A 22,358-nucleotide genomic window follows, 5' to 3' on the forward strand; every position below is an offset into this window, starting at 1 on the left:
GAGAATTCTAAAGATTCACAACCTTCTGAGTGAACAAATTCCTCCTCATCTCAGTCTTAAATGGCCGACCCCTTATCCTGAGACTATGCTCCCTAGTTCTAGACTCTCCAGCCAGGGGAAACAAGTTCTCAGCATCTATCCTGTCAACCCCCCTCAGAATCTTATATGTTTCAATGAGATCACCTCTCATTCTTCTAAACTCCAGTGAGTATAGGCCCAATCTACTCAATCTCTCCTCACAGGACAACTCTCTCAACCCAGGAATCAATCTAGTGAATCTTTGTTGTACCGTCTCTAAGGCAAGTATATCCTTCCTTAGATAAGGAGCCCAAAACTGTGCACAGTACTCCAGGTGTGGTCTCACCAAGGCCCTGTACAATTGCAGCAAGACTTCCTTACTCTTATACTCCAACCCCCTTGCAATAAAGACCAACATGCCATTTGCCTTCCTACTTGCTTGCTGCACCTGCATGTTAACTCTCTGTGTTTCTTGTATTAGGACACCTAAATCTCTCTGAACACCAACATTTAATAGTTTCTCACCATTTAAAAAAGATTCTGTTTTCCTTTTCTTCCTACCAAAGTGAATAACCTCACATTTCCCCACATTTTACTCCATCTGCCACATTTTACCCACTCACTTAACCTGTCTATATCCCTTTGCAGGCTCTTTGTGTCCTCCTCACAGCTTACTTTCCCACCTAGATTTGTATCATCAGCAAACTTGGATACATTATATTTGGTCCCTTCATCTAACTCATTAATATAGATTGTAAATAGTTCAGGGCCAAGCACTGATCCTTGCAGCACCCCACTAGTTACAGTCTGCACGGTCCACTTGCTCACTCACTGTCTTAACTAGTTGAACCATCAGAGGAGCTCAAAAAGACTTGATATTTTGATATTTTTCCAGACCTCACAATTGTCATTTGTAAATTTTCTATCTGCTTGCCGCAGAGCATTTGGGAATTGTTTAACAAGAGCAGGATGAAAACTACAACTACCACAATACACACACATACACACACACACACACACACAGAGTATCCAAAGTACTGGAAGCCCACCATATAGAACATAGAAAAATAGGAGCAGTAGTAGGCCATTCGGCCCTTTGAGCCTGCTCCGCCATTCAATATGATCATGGCTGATTCTCTATCTCAATACCATATTCCCGCTCTCTCCCCATACCCCTTGATGTCTTTTGTGTCCAAGACACGGATGAAATTTCTAACTCAAGCCCCATGTCTTAAATTTAATCATGGGCCTGTAGGGAAAACATCTTGCAGCCATTTCTAATAATAAATGATCAATTTTATGGGTAAGTTTAATGATTTTGTTCCAGAATTTTGTAACTTTTGTTAGATTATAAATGTGATTTCTGGCTATATTAATTTTTAATAGATGGAAAATGGTGCACACCCATGATTTCCCAATATGCACACCTAGTGGGAGACCTCCTCCTGGGGTGTGCATTTGTAAAATCAGTTCTCATATATGAAATTTTCAAGAAAAGAAGCACAACAAAGAAACAAGAAAAGAAACACATAATTTCTTGATGATGCCCAAAAGTTCAGGATTTCAATTTAGCATTTTAATCCACATTATTCAACTTGATTAATTTATCCCTCCTTATACTACTCCTCTATGGTGTTCGACAAGGTTGACCATTCTAGCCTGCTTTACTACCTATCCTCCATCATCCACTTCTAGGGGACTGCCCTCACTTGGTTCCACTCCTGCCTGTTCCATCTCCAGCAATAGTTTCTTCTCCCACATGGTCATCTCCGGAGTACCTCAAGGCTCCGTCCTTGGCCTCCTCTTTATCCTCATTTACATATTCTGCTCCAGAGACATTATCCCCAGGCATGACGCCCAGTTTAACTCTCCACCACCACCCTGGATTCCATGACTAACTGTTTTGTCTGATGCCTATCTAATTTCAAGTTGTGATAAGCCAGGAGATTTTCCAATTGAGCATTGGAAAAACTTAATACATTTATTTGGCTCCCACCAAAAACTTTGTGTCCTTGCCCCCGACTGCATCACCCTCCTCAGCTGCTTGGTCAGGCTGAATCAGACAGTGCACAGTTTAGGTGTCCTGTTTGATCTGGAGCCTGAGCTTCAATCCCTGTACCCTATCCGTTACCAGGACTGCTTACTTCTGTAATATTACCTGCTTCTCCGCTTACTTCATTCCCATCATCACTGAAACCCTTATCAATGTTTTTGTTATGTTAATTACTCTGAATGTCTTTATGTATGCAAGGAGCTTTGAGGCAATGTAAGATTGTTTTGTATAACTCAATCTCTTTCTTCTCACCAATTTTCTTCTCTTCCCTTCTTTCCTTAAAGGGTTGATTCTTTGTTGGTGTATGGTTCCACAGGTGTCTGTCACCCTCTGGTACCTTCACCAAATGCCATTATTCATGTGAGCTTTGACGTGGAGTGTCGACAGGCTATTTGATTGCAGGGACACACCCGATGTCCACACATTCACACTTCCAATAAGGGTCACCGAGTAGCAATCAGGAGTGGGAACCCCGGATGCTTTTCCTGTCCCTAACTCAAGGGCACAGATTCTAATTGTAGCACTTCTAACACTGCTCCAGCTAAGATTAGTTCACTCAGTATAGCAAGGAATCAAACATGGTCGCTTCCTGGTCGCTATAGCTTAGCTGCTCACTGCATTAATATGCAGAGTTATTGAAAGAACTGCCAATCTCTTTCCTAAAGTGTGGCCAGATAGACCATGAGTTAAAGAGTTCTTTTGCCTTGAAGGAGTGTTATCGATGATGGATGAACAGTTTTCCTCGCTGTTTCCAAATGTAGGTGACTTCTAGAGTTGCAGCTGCATCACAGACTGAGACTTTTATGGGTATTTATCCTATAAAAAAGGAGAAAAACACTTTTCTGAACAATGGAAAGGTTCATACAGCATTCCCACAAGACATCAACCAATTTTATAGGATACATGAGAAGTTCAAATGAAACTAGCACTCAGCAAAGCAAAGAAGTCTAGTTACCATTTTGCATGACAACTTACCACTCATGGTGAACAAGGCAAAGATAGAAATGGAGAGTAGCTTTGCACCACAAAAAAGTGAACTGGATATTACTCTTCTTCTTCTTCTTAGGCAGTCCCTCGGAACCGAGGATGACTTGCTTCCACACTAAAAATGAGTTCTCAGGTGACTGATGAGTCCAATGCGGGACCTACAGTCTCTGTCACAGGTGGGGCAGACGGTGGTTGAAGGGGCGGGTGGGGTGCTTGGGTTGACGTGCGCTCCTCCCGCCGAAGAGACTCGAGGCGTTTGGCGCCTTCCCGGATGCTTCTCCTCCACTTTGTGCAGTCTTGGGCCAGTGATTCCCAGGTGTCGGTGGGGATGTTGCACTTTTTCAAGGAGGCTTTGAGGGTGTCCTTGAAGCGCTTCCTCTGCCCACCTGGGTTCTTTAGGATATTACTACAACTGCAGCAATAATAATTTAGATTTATATAGCATTAGTCACACAAAAGACCATTTCAGAGCATTTTACAAGCGAAGAAGTGAATACTGAGCAGGAAAAGGAAGAGTTTGAGAGGCGGGAAACAAATGCACAGTTGAAGGGATCTTTTCCAAGGGGCTTTTGAAGGCAGATTGCAGGGGTTTAAAATTGGGCCATTAGTTATTTTTAGTCAATATTATTTTAAGCATGGACTTGCAGATTGTTTTAAATCTCCCATTTTTCTTTCCTTGACAATAGTTGGCCTCTCCTCTCCTATGAGTGTTGCCTCCTTGCTAGGATACGGTTCCATGGGTGATGGCAATCCTCTAGCACCTCACCCAAATGGGCATTATGCAAAGTACAGTTTTCACAGTGTGTGTTGGCAGTTAGTCAACTGCAGGGGGACATCACAGCCAAGCCTGATTCTATCCTTTTCTGACACCCACACGTGTGCCAATTCAACATAGGTTTCTGTGTGATCAGGAATGGAAACCATAGATTCATTTTTCCTCCCTAACCCAAGGTGCTGAGGCCAATTGTAGTGTCCCAAGTAGCATTATGGCTGAGATCAGGTACCTTAGTACAGACTCCAGATTGAACCAGGGATCTTCCTGATCTCCATGGCTGAGATAGTCACTAGAAAAACTTGCTGGGCCATTTCAGGTGAGCTTAATCCTCTCAATTTACTTTCTTTGTTGTCCTTCTTCAGAAGTAAATGGCTACCATCTTGAAAATCTGCTAAAATTGTACTTAATAATGAGATGACCTGGGAATTTGAAATATTAAAATTCCCCAGTCATCTCATTATTGAATGCAGTTTGCTTCAGCAGTGAGTCATGCAGCTAGCATTATAGTCTGGTTCATGATGTGATATAAACACATTCAAAATAATTAAATAGCCATTGAATTTCACTGTATGTCATAGTATGGAAATAAAATCAGTGCTTATTGCTTCAACGTCATCCAGCAGCCTACAAGACAAGCAGTTACTTCGATAAATCTACTGTATTCTATGTTCTTTTGATACAGTAACACAGCATTTTATGACAGGGAATTGATGCACTAAGTTACAAAACACGATGACGAATTGTAACAGATATTGACTTTTTTTATGTGTATTTAAATCGATATATAAAGCAAAAAGGTTTGTATTAACTCCCTGACCCACTTGTAAACTAAGCTACACTTAGTACTGAGATGGTCCAGTGAATTTAATAATGAATCCCAATTTCGGAGATTTTGGTCTGGATTTTCCTTACGTTGATTGACTTGCAGTGAGGCATCGTAAAACCCGCCAATGTGAAACTGCTGCAGTCTGCTTACTAAATAAAGTATTTTTTCCTTCATGTTTAATTTATTTTAGGCTTCTCTATATCATGCACAGACTCGATGGGCCGAATGGCCTCCTCCTGTGCCGTTATGACTTATGACTCTATGTACCTTTCAATGGGCAATGGGCTGGGTAAGCAACCTGATCTTGAACTATGTGACTCGGTGCCAAATGTTGTTTGATAACGCTTGACGTAATAAAACTCACTACACACTTGGTTTGAGTATAAAGCAAGGCTTTAATCAACTTGTTTCAGAACATAGAGGTCTAGTTGTACTTCACTAGTTCCTTGTCTTACAAAATGTCCCTGGAAAGCTGGGCCCACGCCCGAGTATTTATACTCCTTGGACGGCGCCACCAGCTGGCCATCCAGCGTTATTTCATGAGTAGTTTCTTGATGATGATGAGATTTATAACAACGCTTCTGATAAAGAACCTTGGGACAATTTACGATGTTAAATGTGCTATATAAATGCGAATTGTTGTTCTTGTTGTTTTACATATGCCGTACACAAATGAGCTGACCTCACCAGATAAAGTGAGGTCAGCTCATCTGCATTGAAATTACAATACAGATGCAGGCTGTTTGGCCTAACCAGTCCGTGTGGGTGTCTATCCTCCACACGAATTGTAGTCCTAACCCTACGTGCCCACTCTGTTCCCATATCTCTTTATTCCCCTTTCCTTCAACCACCTATCTAACCTATTCATAAAAGTTGACATGATCTCTGCTTCAATCACTAACTCCAGTAGTGCATTCCGCAGCCTCATAACCCTCTATGTAAAAACGTTTCTCCTGCTCTCTGTCCTAAAATTTCTAACATTAACCTTGTACATATGTCCCCTCGTTCTAGACCCCTCAATCACTGGAAACATTGGGGCCGCTTTTCAACTGCTGACTGTCCGTTTCTCACCTCAATTACGTTGGATTGGGGGCCTAATGAGCCCAGTGCACAGCTAATAGTGCACAGTCTCTGCTTGCACTAAGCACCTTGGAGACATTGTAGGCTTCAGGTCTCTGCCTGATTTTCCAGGGTGCCTGCCATTACATTACCAGACCCTAAGAAGTTCAGCATAGTACTGGCATATGCACTGCCAAGTGTCACACAGAGCCATGAAGATCTGCAAGGTGCCAGGTTTGATTCCTGATTAAAACAAGTGATCTCAGCTAGACAAAGAGCACGAATGACATAACTGACCTCAGTATTCCTTGGATAAGGAGAGCGATAAAAATCCGGCAGAGTTCTTGCACTTGATCACTATGCAGTGATGCCTACTGAGATGTGTGTGGGTATGAGGACAGGATTGGGCCCAAATGTGATACCTCAATGTATAAATAGCCTGCTAGTGCTTGTTTCTAGGCTCACATACAAAGAAAGATCACCTGGATGAGGAACAGGGAGATTACAGATTAAGTCCATATCCCAGCATGAATTGGCACCTTCAGAAGAGACAAAACTGAAGAAACATATCAATACAAATGAATTGAACACTACTGTAGAATAATGGGGGAAATTTTAACCCCCTAAAACGGGTTGGTTCCGATCCCTCCCTTCCTCCTCTGCGCTCCCCAGCTGCGGCCTCCAATTTCCCCCAACCCTTCCAGTCTCCCCCTCAACCCGACCATTCCAATCTCCCCCCCCACTGACCCTTCCGATCTCCCCCCGCCGACCCTTCCAATCTGCCCCCCCCGCCGACCCTTCCAATCTCCCCCCGCTGACCCTTCCAATCTCCCCCCCGCCGACCCTTCCAATCTCCCCCCGCTGACCCTTCCAATCTCCCCCCCGCCGACCCTTCCAATCTCCCCCTGCCGACCCTTCCAATCTCCCCCCCGCCGACCCTTCCAATCTCCCCCCGCCGACCCTTCCAATCTCCCCCCGCTGACCCTTCCAATCTCCCCCCCGCCGACCCTTCCAATCTCCCCCCGCCGACCCTTCCAATCTCCCCCCGCCGATCCCTCCGATCTCCCCCCGCCGACCCTTCCAATCTCCCCCCCCGCCGACCCTTCCGATCTCCCCCCGCTGACCCTTCCAATCTGCCCCCCCGCCGACCCTTCCAATCTCCCCCCGCCGACCCTTCCGATCTCCCCCCGCCGACCCTTCCGATCACTCCCCCCTGCCGACCCTTCCGATCTCCCCCCGCCGACCCTTCCAATCTCCCCCCCGCCGACCCTTCCAATCTCCCCCCGCCGACCCTTCCAATCTCCCCCCGCCGACCCTTCCAATCTCCCCCCGTCGACCCTTCCAATCTCCCCCCCGCCGACCCTTCCAATCTCCCCCCGCCGACCCTTCCGATCTCCCCCCGCCGACCCTTCCGATCACTCCCCCCTGCCGACCCTTCCGATCTCCCCCCGCCGACCCTTCCAATCTCCCCCCCGCCGACCCTTCCAATCTCCCCCCGCCGACCCTTCCAATCTCCCCCCGCCAACCCTTCCGATCTCCCCCCGCCGACCCTTCCGATCTCCCCCCCACTGACCCTTCCGATCTCCCCCCACTGACCCTTCCGATCTCCCCCCACTGACCCTTCCAATCTCCCCCCCGCCCCTCGCTGACCCTTCCAATCTCCCCCCCTCGCTGACCCTTCCGATCTCCCCCCGCCAACCTTTCCGATCTCCTCCCTACCCCTCGCTGACCCTTCCAATCTCCTCCCCCTCGCTGACCGTTCCAATCTCCCCCGCCGACCCTTCCGATCTCCCCCCGCCGACCCTTCCGATCTCCCCCCGCCGACCTTTCCAATCTCCCCCCCCGACCCTTCCAATCTCCCCCTGCCGACCCTTCCAATCTCCCCCCCGACCCTTCCAATCTCCCCCCGCCGCCGACCCTTCCAATCTCCCCCCGCCAACCCTTCCGATCTCCCCCCGCCGACCCTTCCGATCTCCCCCCGCTGACCTTTCCAATCTCGCCCCCCCGACCCTTCCAATCTCCCCCTGCCGACCCTTCCAATCTCCCCCCCGACCCTTCCAATCTCCCCCCCGCCGACCCTTCCAATCTCCCCCCGCCGACCCTTCCAATCTCCCCCCGCCGAACCTTCCAATCTCCCCCCCGCCGACCCTTCCAATCTCCCCCCGCCGACCCTTCCAATCTCCCCCGCCGACCCTTCCAATCTCCCCCCCCGCCGACCCTTCCAATCTCCCCCCGCGACCCTTCCAATCTCCCCCACCGACCCTTCCGATCTCCCCCCGCGACCCTTCCAATCTCCCCCCGCCGACCCTTCCGCTCTCCCCCCGCCGACCCTTCCAATCTCCCCCCGCCGACCCTTCAAATCTCCCCCTGCCGACCCTTCCGATCACTCCCCCCCGCCGACCCTTCCAATCTCCCCCCGCCGAACCTTCCGATCACTCCCCCCCGCCGACCCTTCCAATCTCCCCCCCGCCGACCCTTCCAATCTCCCCCCGCCGACCCTTCCAATCTCCCCCCGCCGACCCTTCCAATCTCCCCCCGCCGACCCTTCCAATCTCCCTCCACCCCCCCACCCCCGGCCCTTCCGATCACCCCCACCCCCGACCCTTCCGATCTCCCCCCCACCCCCGGCCTTTCTGATCCCTCCCTCCTTACCGTTCCCTGGCTGCGGCCTGGTGCCGCAGGCCTACCCACCCGACAGCCAGCCTCAATCTAGCTGGCTGCGGCCAGGAAATGGAGACAAAAAATGTTAATCAGGTCCTGCCATTAAATTCGAGGGAAACCCGTTCTTCCAGGTTTCCCAACTGCAAAAGCTTCCCATGTTCCCTCTGTGCCTCCGAGCTAATATCAGGGCCAGTATGTTTTAACGCGAGCGTACATGTTGCATAGTATAAACTAGGTGAAATTCAATTTATAACTTATCGATCTACAGAAAAACACTTAAGATCTTTTCAATGGAAATTCATCAAGTATACAAAATATCAGTTATATCAATAGGGCCCAAAACTTTGTGGAATGTGATCCTGGTACTGTTTCCATAATTGTGTCTGCAATGCCCTCTGGAATATGTGGAGTCTGCCGGGGTGGGGGGGTACCTAATTTGCATAGAGCATGTAGGCACATGCGCCAGTACAGGTGTACCTCAAGCATGCACTAGGCCAACGCTGCCGGAAACCGCAACATCCACATGTCATCCGAGAGATTTCACGCCACCAGCCCCGCCCCGCCCCTTCCACTTCAGTGGCTTTGTAATGGGTGGCAGAGGCTCTGAGTGAGAAGTCCCAGTTTAGTTAAGGATGCAGTGTATCTGGTTTTTGGCCTTTTTCCAAGCCTTTCTGCCACACTCCCCTAGAGGAAATTTGATTTCATGGTCTTGTAGATACAGGGAGGAATTCTGTGTGGCCACACTTTGACGGGGAGCCTATTGGAAATTCGGGCCCACGGTTTTCCGTCCGTTAAAATTAAAACTCATAATGAAGAACAAAACTATATGCAGAATTACAATGGTAAGAACATCCATCAATGATTTCAGGTGTACGATAAGCATGAGCTTATGGCTCTGATACTTTTTCTAACCAGCCACCAGTTGGCTATATTCCACACATTCATGTTCTCTAAATTGTTCCACACTTTTCCTGTATACCAGGATGAATATCTAGTTAGGAACAAGATTAAGAGATAGAAGAATAAGTACAGATAAAAATGATTGAATACTTTGTGGAACATAGTAGTTTCTGAATCGCTTGGACATTGAAAATATAATGCCAAGGAAGGTAGCCAGTCTAGGGTGAATAATTGTAGAGTGCAAGATTAGATAGGCATTCTGGAGAAGTTTCTTCCTTTCGGGCAGGAAGAAATTTTGCAGAACGTTGCCTCAGGAGATGGAATGTGTTGGGCAGAGTCCATCAAAACAGCTTGTGGAAGGTGACTCCTTCATGGAAAAAATGGCCTGGGTATTGTTCCAGACGTGAAGTTTTGAAAGTCTTCCCTTGTCAAACCAGTTAAACCCCTCTACACGCACACATGTCCTTGACAGGGAATCTGAAACAACCCCCAGCACTGTTTACTAAGGCAAGACAAACAGGAGTTGACAGAAGGTGGGAATAATTCAGATTTTCAGCCAAACTCCTGCATCACTCAGTGCAAGCTGGTTTGGTTAAGGTCAGTCTTAGTAGAAATCTATGCTGGTAAAATTTCCATAGGTTTTGTGCAAATCAAGATATTTTTACATTTTTGCAGATTCCATTGAAATTTACACATTTTTAAGCTTTCAGGGAAGAAAACTGTATAAAATTAGATTTATTTTGAAGCCATGTCTTTGTATATTTCCATTATTTTGCCCACCCCAAATATTAAATAACCAAGTGATTATTGGCTAGCAGCATAATGCCACATTGCATTTTGTCTCAGTAGGAGTTTCTCTTACAAGTGTTCACAATGCCCCAGTCAAAATGGGCAGTAATTTTATTGTCATCAATCTATGGTACTCACATTTCTGGGCAGCACTAAGTAACAGATCGAGCTGCCAGCACAATAAAGCCCTGCCATACCACAGAATCACATTTCAGACACCTAAAAGGATGAATAAACATTTATTTTTCAAGGGACTAAATTGCTGTGCCTAATGAACTTATGAATCTGATGGTTTATGAAGTTAATGTTTGTTCAAAAAATTATTCATCTTCTCAAGAAGTGTGTGAGCAACGTAACCTTACTGTCATGAAGGAGTTGGGGCTACTTAGGGAGCCTCACAGCAGCCAACATAATGAAAGAAAGGCATCCAAAAACATACATGCTGCAACATTTAGAGGATGACAGGATATTGGAATACAGGTATCTAATCGAATCAAATGTGATGGTGGCCAACGGAATTTATTCAGCAAACTGTAGCCAGAGAGGAGCAGCCTCTTCCTCACTTAAACCAGAACATACCACACAAACACCTCCTGAAATCTCAACATAAAACTCCCCTCAGCTGGCTCTGTCAACTGAGCCATTGAGGAAGCGCAAGCTTTTATCAGCTATCGAAGTTGAAGTTTAAAATTTACTGGGATTGGAGGTATCTAAAGTGCAGCTGCAATTTGGGTACAAGGTCCAGGAATTATGAGGTGCTGAAGCCTGAGGCCTACTCAGTTGCTCAATGTGCACAGTGCACGACAAGGCAGGCTGCAAGCAATTTATTATCGCATGTAACTCAAGCGATTTGGGTGTGTTGAACATGAGCATCAAGCGTGCATACGATGCATCAAAGCCATATTTTTCAGGAAATGAAGGGAGATTGTCATAGTGCAGCTGGAGCATCTGAAAGGCACTTAGTCATTCAGTGCCCCTTTCAACTGAGCTCTTCAAAAGAGGGCTGTACAAAATTTGATGTTTTTTCCTGAGTGATGTCTCTTCCATATAGGGTATTCGTTCAATATTGTACCTTCAGCGGGCAATCTACGAATGGGGTCATTGTGCCCCAAACTAGTTTCCTCCCCAAAATCTGCCACAACTTTAATGGCAGCTGGCAGCCCTTTAATAGCTATTGGTGCCCATCAACCTGGTTACCCATAGCATGCCCAGTGGATGTAAAAGATCCCATGGTACTACACACAGAAACACAGAAACACAGAAACCCCACAGTGCAGATAGAGGCCATTTCGGCCCATCGAGCCTGCACCGACACATATCCCACCCGATCCCCGTAACCCCTACACCAACACATATCCCACCCTATCCCCGTAACCCCACGTATTTAATCCCCCTAACACTAAGGGTCAATTTATCATGGCCAATCATCCTAACCCGCACATCTTTGGACTGTGGGAGGAAACCGGAGCACCCGGAGGAAACCCACGCAAACACGGGGAGAATGTGCAAACTCCACACAGACAGTCACCTGAGGCCGGATTCGAACCTGGGTCCCTGGCGCTGTGAGGCAACAGTGCTAACCACTATGCCACCGTGCTGCCCACTAGTCGAAGAAGAGCATGGGAGCTCGCCCTGGGTTCCTGGCCAATGTTTATCCATCAAACAACATCACTAAAAATGATGATCTGGTCGTTATCACGTTGCTGTTTGTAGGATCTTGCTGTGTGTAAATTGGCTGCCGCGTTTCCTACATTACAACAGTGACTACACGTCAAAAATACGTCATTGGCTGTAAAGCGCTTTGGGACAGCCTGAGGCTGTGAAAGGCGCGATATAAATGCTAATTCTTTCTTTTTTCTTTATCATGTACTAAATGTTGGGAGAAGCACAAAAATATTTAAATAAGCTTATCGTGCGTTGAAGTGCAAAGTTAGCCTCTTGCTCCCAATGCATGTGCTGTGACTGATGCAAGCCGTTTCAGTGCTGCTGTGCCGGGACTATATTAACTGCCCCTATATATGAGTTATTTCATTTCAATCATTTTAATATTGACAGAAACTGGATAGATAGACAGAAATTGCCATTAGAAAACCACTACTATTAATATTTTGTATTTCAAAATATGGCTTCTCAATGGACTAGAAATCTGGCTCGAAAAATGTTGTCAATATGTTTTTCAGTGTCTTCTTTCGTAATCCTATATTTCCACTAAGACTGGTTTCCTTTCATTTCTCATTTCCTTTTTCATATGCCAGGTGCAGTCTCTGCAGTGCCCATAGCATATGTGCTGCTCTCTCATCTTTTCCAAACTCCAAGATTCACTGCCTCAGATATTAGCTTGCTGAATCTATTCTATGCCAAACTCAGTAATGCTGTGCTGTTGAAGAAGCAGTTAGAACCAATCACACTGGATTTTCTTCAGTAACTCACGGGGCTCCGAACTACATGAGGATTCAGAAGACACCTAAATAGTAGAAAATAAAATCCGTGGCTTTATGATGCCATTTGAAGAATAATTCCTTTAAAAAGATCTAATCAGCCGTAGATTATTCTTCAGCAGAACAAAACTTGCCAAACATCTGTCTGTCATTGTTACATACAAACAAAACTGTTCTGTAATTTATTGCCTAAGTCGGAGAATGTTTTTTCTATTAAGTGTTTATGGTTTTAATTTTGTTGTATTAGTAAAGCGCAAGCATCTGTTAACAATACCAGCAGGAAGCTTATGAAATTAGCCCAAACATATACAATACTGTCATTTGGCACAAAATAATCTTCCTATTTAACTCCTTTCAAGCCTACCATCACATCAATAATATATTTAGTAAGATCTTTTTCCATCCAACTTCCATCCTAAGCTTTCATTTCCATTAAAGATATATTTAGATAGATACTCCCATCAAATCCAAAAGTTTCTTTGCAATAATTTAAAGTCTAAAGCAGGGGTACTCATTTCGAAGTCTACAGGACTGGACAGACTAGATGCAGGAAGGATGTTCCCGATGGCGGGGGAGTCCAGAACCAGGGGTCACAGTCTAAGGATAAGGAGTAAGCCATTTAGGACTGAGATGAGGAGGAATTTCTTCACCCAGAGAGTGGTGAACCTGTGGAATTTTCTAACACAGAAGGCAGTTGAGGCCAAATTATTAAATATATTCAAGAAGGAGTTAGATATATTTCTTAAGGCTAAGGGGATCAAGGGATATGGGGAGAAGGCAGGGACAGGGTACTGAATTTGGATGATCAGCCATGATCTCATTAAATGGCGGAGCAGGCTCGAGGGGCCGAATGGCCTACTCCTGCTCCTATATTCTATGTTTCTATGTTTAACTGTGGCTTTTGCGTAACTCTGCTTTCGCCATCTAACCAGCCCTCCAGTTTCTACCCAACTCATGGCTAAAGTGACTAACAAACCCAATTCCTCGACATGCTTTAGCTGTTCCTTCCTGGGTCTGCTTAGCCCGATTAGAGGCATTCAGCAGAAGCTGTAGAGATATGATTGCACTCTTTTGATCTTGTGCAAGACCTAGACAGTAAGATTATTCAAAACATCTCAAACACCTGGTTCACAGAGTAATGACGGTGCCCTGTGAGCAAATTGGTTTTCTGGACCTGTGGCAGTGGGGCGTCTAAGTGGCCTCATAGCTAGGAGAGATTTTCAGTTCTTTGGCCACTCTCTCTCAAAAAGCACTTCCCCCCTCTGCTTCATTTGGTCCAGCAGCACTTCTACTCCTGCCTCAAAGAACCTGGGTCTCTCCTACAGAGACAAGTGCTTAAATCCTGAAGGCGCGTGCTAGTTACTGCCCCCAAATGGACAAGGTCCCAATGTGAGGCGTCTACAATGGGTGAGTCCATAAGGAGAGTTCTGATGGTATTGATAAACCATTGATGAGGTATCCAAGTGGAGTATATTCAATCTGGTTTAGATGCAGAAACCAAAGTCTCAGGGTGTTCCTATCCATCAGCAGTGGAAAACAGCACTGATGTCTGATCCTCTCGGGTAACCTAATATAATTTCAGCTAAGCCTGAATGAAGTGTCGAATGTCTGCTAGGACTGGAATTCTTCTCAGAAATATTTATTCTTACTTTCTAAGTACACTGCTGATAGTTTAAGAGAGGATCTCAGAGCCAAATCGAACACACAATTTACCCAGGGTTCCTTTTGTTTGTCCAATTAATAAGTTGAAGGTTTCCATTGGGCCCAGATTTGTTATTTTTTTCTTAATTTTTGCTGAGTTGACTGTGTTTGCCACCTCGGCCAGGACAACTAAGCTAAGGCATTGCTGCCTTTACTGCCCTTCCCCGGAATTACTAATAACATTTACGAGGGGAAATTGTGGTTAAGAGAAAGGCAAAGCCATCCAACCAGGACCATTAGTGGCACAGAAAACCCAAATAGCATTCTGCAGTTGTTCAAGAATTTGAAACTTGAATCAGGCACACGCTGAAAACCCAAAAGACATTTGGAATAAAAAAATAAATAAAAAAATGTTCCAGGGCAGCAAGCCAGAAAATCAATGTAGCACAATGAAATATATAGGGTTTCTTATGCCGTGGATCAGTTGTAGTAGTAACTGATGGGTGATAAATGGTACAATTTTAAAGGGAGTGCAGGAACAAAGAGACCTGGGGTTTGACATACACAAATCTTTGAAGGTGGCAGGACAAGTTGATAAAGTTGTTAAAAAAGCATATGGGATCCATGACTTTATTAATAGAGGAATGGAGTACAAAAGCAAGGAAGTGATGGTAAACCTTTATAAAGCACTGGTTAGTCCTCAGCTGGAGTATTGTGTCCAATTCTGGGCACCACACTTCAGGAAAGATGTTGAGGCCTTGGAGAGGGTGCAGAGGAGATTTACTAGAATGATACCAGGGATGAGGGGCTTCTGTTATGTGGAGTGACTAGAGAAGCTGGGATTGTTCTCCTTAGAACAGAGAAGGTTAAAACAAGATTTAATAGAAGTGTTCAAAATTATGAAGGGTTTTGATAGGAGAATAAGGAGAAACTGTTTCCACTGGCCAGAGGGTCAGTAACCAGAGGACACAGATTTATGGTCATTGGCAAAAGAGGGGCGATGAGGAGAATTGTTTTTACGCAGCGAGTTGTTGTGGTCTGGAATGCTCTGCCTGAAAGGGCGGTGGAAGCAGATTCAGTAATAATTTTCAAAAGGGAAGTGGATAAATACTTGGAAAGGAAAACATTTGCAGGTCTATGGGGAAAGAGCCGGGAGAGTGGGACTAATTGGACAGCTCTTTCAAAGAGCCGGCACAGACACGATGGGCCAAATGGCCTCCATCTGTGCCATTTGATTCTATGATAACAGGAGAAAAAACTCGATTCACACAAAGGAAAAGGTTTTAAACATCTAAAGGGACGGGCATCTCTCTTTCTTACTGTCACATATATAACCTTATCCATGGTCGTACAGAGTACAAAACTGATGATTAACTGGAGAGGCAAAAGTGCTTTAAATTTACAAGTTGACCTAAAAGCCCCATATCTTTAATAGCTTTGAATCCCTCCTTGTGCTCACTTTTCTCAGTAAATTGGGTTACTTCTAATCTGTATTAGGAGATGGTGACTAACTGGAGCCTTTAAAGTTAGTCCAGGATGGTGACCAGGAATGTACAATATTGACTACTGTATCAATAGGATAATTACTCAAATGTAGTGTCAGGCACTCAGTCACAGTGCCAGATCTGGTGGGGCTACCATTTGTCTTTACTGCATTCTCATAGGTGAATACTTCTAGTTTACTAGTAGACATAGTTAATATACAAAGGATTCTAAAGAGAAAAATAGAGCTCACTTTTTAGCTTGTTATTTTCCTTATATCAATTTTGATTTTAAAGCATTTATCCAATTCCCAAGTGCAGATGTGGAGAAAGCATTACCCTCTCTGGCTCTGCCTGTCCATGAGGTTGAGGGAAGATAGCAGAGGAAGTAGATTTTTGTTCTGTAGCAAGGAAAGCATTCAGCACTCCGAGGTTAGGTAAGCAGAGGTCAGTTAGAATACATTGCCCCAACTATATGCAAAGATTGGAAGAATACTTCCTACTACACAGCTATGACTTTTTATTCCATCATACTGACTATACAAATCCCTTCAGTTATAATGCCAAACTAGTGTCCACGTACCAAGGTTGAGGATAGTTTCAGCTGTCGTCTTATGTCCACCACAAACTGAATTAAGATTGCCTGAACTCAGAGCGGAAGACCTTAATCCCAACAGTTTCTTCTGAATTGAAACAAGATTCAACAGTCCAAGTCAATGCAACACTCAGTCCTCTGCTGTTTATGTTTTATAATTGATGTAAACATTTTAATTAACTGGTTGGAAGGGTGGAACATTTGAACACACGGGCCATATTCTAAAGCTTTTAAAGTAGTACATATATAGAGCTATGGAAAATATTAAGAGAACAAAAGTAACGATTATCTTTTAAATACTATTCTGCAACAAATACTTGCAGCATTTGAGACCGTGAAACCTCAGAAGCTTTCAGAAACAATTATCTAGTTTAGAATATTAGTAAAACAATCTTTATATAATGAATGCACACTATTGGCTGGGAGCCTCACCTACCACACCTGCATTTTGGGAAATCGCGGGCTTGTTGACCATGTTTTCAAAATCCATGAAAACTGACTACTGGTCACAATTTCCCAATACAGGTTGACTATCCCTTATCCGAAAACCTTGGGACCAGCTGTGTTTCGGTTTTCGGAAATTTTCGGATTTCAGAAGGTATTATTTCAGACTGGGAAACTCTGAACATTAAATTAATTTGGTAATTAGTATTTGTATTTAATATAAATTTTAAAAGTTCAGGCTACCTCTTGCGACTGTTCCGTGTCTCATTCCCCTTCCTGCTTCTCTGTGCTGCCGCTCCCAGTCTGTTTACAGCTCCCCCTGCTCCGTACCTGAATTCCTTTACTTAGCGGGGGTCTGGGGCTCGACTGCCGCCGCCAGTTGTGGGAAAGCTGGATATCGGCTGACTCCTACGCTAAGCTGGCCCGCAAATCAGGTCGGGGGGACGGGGGAGAAAAGAATATCGGACGGGCCGTTGCAGCTATCGGACAGGCCGCTGTATTGTTGGGTTCACTCTCCCGGTACCTCCTTCACACTGCCCGGCTCAGCCTGCAATCTCCTACCCAGGAGGGAACTCTGTGACCCTCTGCCCTGCTCACAGGGAAAGGCAGAGCTCCCTCAGTCACACTTAACATCGAGAGCGAAGGCCGGTGTGTCGACAATCTGCAGGAATTCTTGTTCTGGGCCCCGGAGGACCACTCCTGTCATGTTTTGCGTCACTCGGGTCATGTCGTGCGCACGACTTACGCTGAACGAAAAAACTTTCGGTTTTCAGAGGTTTTCGGTTTTCGAAAGTTCGGATAAAGGATAGTCAACCTATATGGGCATTTGCTGAGTGAGGCTTACTGCCAATGGTACTGTTTGTTGGCCCTACATATGTACTGTACATATATATTTAAAATGGAAATTAGGAACACTTACCAGTACATGGCGAACTAATTGGACTTGACCTTGGCTCCAGCCTGCAGCTGATCCACTGAAAATTAGCAAGTAAAAGTATCAGAGAAATTGATTTGGATACATGAAAAAAAAGATTGCAAATATCTGAGAGACTTTGTTTACTGAGGTGTAAGTGTTTCCAGATCACGTTTTGCTCCTGCCACATTAGTATCTATCTTACTTTCTCATCAGGAAAATAATTTCTTCCCTTGAGACTTCTGTGCTAGACCTTCGGACGACATTGAAGAAGTTTTGGTTCCCTAAGGTTCTCGCATGCCCTGTAGCCTGAACACTCCACAGGTTTGTGATTGGAAGTGTTGTTCTCTGAAACGTAGCGAGGGCCTTGACCAAACTAGTGCTGGAATCGCTGTAAATAAGGAAACAAAAGACAAAAGTAGGAAAGAATCTGCTTCTATATATCACCTCACCATGTCCTCGGAATTTCCCGAAGTGCCTCACAACCAATGGATTTCTTTTGTTTTGAAGTGCTCTCGTTGTCATGTACGCGTATACAACACTAATGCCAAAAGAACTTTAATAATTTAGTAAAGAATGAATAGATGATGAAGAATCAGTTATAATGAATTGCCTATTATTTTTAGAGCTGCAGTATCCCTCTGTGTAAAACTTATGAAGTGTAAAAACACAACCAACCATTTCTAATGGATCTGATAAAATGTCAGTGAGCTCCACCCTAAGTACAGCGCTAATTTCTGGATGGGTGATTTTCAATTTCTAATATTGTACTAAACAAGCATTGTTCTCTGAAATTTCTGGCTTATAAACCATAAAGTTCTGCAAGTAAATAGCAGCCAGGTTAGAGTATCAACAATGCTGAGAGAAAACAGGGCCATTGCAAAGATCACAGATAGTTTCAAAAAGGTACTATTTTACCACCATTGAAACGTTCAAAAGCAGTTTAAGCATAAAAACGACACCAGATATTCCTACGTTTCAGCTATTTATATTGGATTTTCTCAACTGGCTTTAAAGAGAATTTCAGCGTACAACAGAGAAACTAGCAACTTACAACACACTCCCATGTGTGAAACATATGAGGTTTTTCTTTTAGAGTTAAACTGTACGCCAGAGACTTTTATCTGTTATATTGGTCTTATAGCCTTCTTTTCAAGTATTGGTAATACAGCTTTAGGGTATTTTTAGAAATTATAGCGTTGGAACTTTAAAACCAAAACCTTGTTACTATTTCCATCTAGTGGCAGGCAATGGTGCTGCACTTTAGCAAGAAGCCAGACTTTGGAGCAGATCCTGCTAGGCTGCTGGAGATTCCACTGTTTAGCACTGAAAATATGTTTGATAGTCTGCAGGTGAATTCCAAAGGTGTGCTATTGTTGTGAGATTGCTTTCCAATTTCAGAGTTCCCCATCATCTACCGGCTCAATTTATTCAGATTACAGCCACAAAATCAACCCGATTAAATCAAATTAAATGCATCTGCGAAACAACTTGACCAGTCCCACCCAGAACACAAAGCCATTTCTTTTTCTATTTAATTCAGTTTCCCTTTTCTGTTGAGTTCATGCTGGCACACCACTAAAACAGCTCCAACAGTTCTTAAACCAAAGTCCAACAATGAAGAAAGACATGCATTTTTGTAACACCGTATCACACCCCTCAAAAATATTTCTAAGTACCCAACATGCAATGAATTTTGGAGTGTAGTTTGGTTTATGTAGGCAAACATGGTAGCCATTTTGCTGGTAGCAAGATCCCACAATCAGCACTGAGATGAATGACCAGTTAATTTGTTTTTAGTAGTATTAGTTGAAGGAGGAATGTTGGCCTGGACAAATAGTGCCATGGGATCTTACAAAACACAACTTGAACCACTGTTATAGGCAGACAGGGCTTCGGTTTAAAATCTCATCTCAAAGATAACACCTCTGACAATACAGCACTCCCTCAGCACTGTGTGAGTCTCAACCTGGCCTGGATTATGGCCTTGGATTTTCCTTTGAACTACCATCCATTTTGGGACAGATTTGCGATGATAAAAAAGAGGAAATTGCAATCTGAAAGGCTACTGTGTCAAATCGGGCACAAAAAAACTGCATCTGAACTCCCTTCCCAAAAACTGCCAATTCCATTTCAGGCCCGCCACAAGCCCATTGCGCCACATTTAAATAAGGTAAGGGGATGTGGCTAAACACTCCGCCCCAAATAATGATACTGTATTAGTGGTGCGAAGAGCTGCTGTAAAATATCCCTGAAGCAGCCACCATATTGAGGAGGCCATTTTGTGTGCTTTAAGACACTGCTTAAAACCTACCTCTTTGACCAAGCTTTTGGATCACCTGTCCTAATAGCTCCTTACGTGACTCAGTGTCACATTTTGCCTGATTACGCTCCTGTGAAGTGCCTTGGGACGTTTTACTACTGTATATAAATGCAAGTTGTTGTTGTTGCTATTACTGAAAGCTGTTGTTTCTGTGCCTGCTTTTTTGTACTTTTGGGCTTGAGTCAGTTTCCTTTATTCAGCTCTGCTCAAAGTACTGCTTTGCACTTTAAACACAGATTTCTCAACGGGGATACATTTATTTTGATGTTAGGAAGAACAGCAGGACAATGAAGACATGGAAGAGGCCGGGTTGGATGCTCTTAAGTCTGGATTTTAACTCCCAGCGGGAGTCATGCGTGTTAAACTCTCCAGGGCCTTATCTTCATGGGCTCCATCAGTGTTTTCTGGCACCACTTGCTGCCAGGTAGGCCTGGTGGTGAAGCCGTGCAGGCCTTGGGTTAAAATTGAAATCAGGCCCCGATGAATTAAGTGGAACCTGATCTTCGTATTTAAAGAAGGACCCTGCTGCCTTCCAGTGATGTCCTGCTCACCTGTTCAAGACATTGCAACCCAAGGGATAAGATAAGAGGGGGTAAGTCGCTCTGGCCATTTTAACTGCCAGGTTAAACCGGGTGGGCAGGGTTAAAATCGGCCCTTTAGAGTCAGCTTTACCAAAGGTACCTCTTCCTTACACGTACACACTCACTCACCAGGCTCCACAGACTAAGAAGGTCAGACTTTGGCATCCCTGCAGCGCAAGAAGGAGTGGAAGTGAAACAGGAGAGACAGCAGACAGCTGCCAGAGCAAAGAGAGCACAACTTTCAATAAATAAAGGTTGACTCACCAAATAAGGTCACTTCACACCTAACTGCTCTCCCCCCACACAAAGTCCGGGGGTCAATTTTGAGTCCCTTCACCTGGCAGTAACGGCCTCAAAATGGGGTCGGTAGCCTCACCGCCCTGTTAACACCAGCAATGAGGCTGGCTCCATTTTGAAAAGAGCCTACCACCAGGTGTCCAAAGTGATCGCCTGCTTCAGGCGATAGGCCCCTTTTAATATGGATATCAGGATCCTGTGATGTAAATATGCGCAGTGCAAGCTCCGATCAGTTCCAGGGGCGATGGAAGAGAAGAGGTCCTCTAAAGGTAAGTGTACAGCTATTTTTGTTCGCTCTTGCTCCTCCAGGGCCCACAAAAATAATCCAGCCGCTGCTGCCCAGGACCCCCACCCTCCACACCCCCATCCTCAACTTACAGCTAGTGACAGCTCTGGCTTGATTTCCAGTCTTCAGTCTGGCGAGCTGTGTCGGGACACCCTGTTTGTGAAAGGATTTTTACTTGTCTTAGCCCCTTTGGGGCTATCCCGGATCAGGCGTATTTCTCAGATTCGGAAGGTTGAGGTAGCTGAATCCTAAAGATGCTTAACTGGGTCTAAAGGTTTGGGCTATCTCTCCCTAAAGGAAAGGAATAACCCGAGAATGTTACCGTCCTCCAGATAGCACTTTTAATAAGTTTAGCCAGACAGTAAAGTCCCGGATATTATGAGGGTCCGGAGAATTCCTTCAGAAATTGTAACTCTTCACCAAAGAGTGTACAAAGATTGGGTTCATGAGTTATTGATACAGAAGACTTATATGAGACAATTCTAAAAATATATAGAGATTTATTTAAAAAACTGACATGCAATTTACAGTTGGTGAATCAGTCAATCGCAACGGTAACAGTTTTAAAAAGAGAAAAAATACAATCTTATTCTACTTATAAATCTTAACTTCGCTATAGTATTACCATTCTTAAACTTGTCTATTACAGGATATCCATCAATTATCAAGGTAGCAGTTACCTTCAATCCCCGAGGTACAAAAGAGTGAAGAACTACAGAGCCGCCCCTGTACTCGAGAATCGCTTTGCCCGATTAAAGCGAGTCTGATTATCTCATTCGAGACGCCACAATATTTATACCCCTTTTTCAGTTGTTTTTCACAATGTTTCTGTTAATCCAAGTTAATTATCACTAATCATTTTTTAGCTGACCTACTGAAATTCTTACTGCCACATCATCAGTAGCTATTGGGAGTTTACTATATGTGGGCAAAGGGCAGATGCACCTTACATCATGTCATTCTCAAGAGGTTTTAATCAAGATCATTCATCCAGGGCGGACCATTGTCTTATTTTAATAAGGTTACCCATTCGGGGCCACCCATTCTTCTGTTTCAATAAGGTTACTTATTCAGGGTCCACAACTTGTCTTATTTCAATAGCCAGAATTCTCTCATAGCTATTTCATAGTTAGGTTTCTAAATTTCCAAACCCAGTTTGTCATGTTCCAAAGAGTTTATAAGGTAGTGTTCCTTATAAGGTACTCTTCAGGGTTAACCACTGTCTTATCGCAACGAGGCCAGAATTCTTTCAGAAGGTAGGATTTCCAAATCCAGCTTGCCATGCCTTCCT

Source organism: Somniosus microcephalus, chromosome 7, assembly GCF_052327205.1.
Source record: "Somniosus microcephalus isolate GS21.2 chromosome 7, FLI_Smic_1.0, whole genome shotgun sequence".
Classification (NCBI taxonomy): Eukaryota; Metazoa; Chordata; class Chondrichthyes; order Squaliformes; family Somniosidae; genus Somniosus; species Somniosus microcephalus.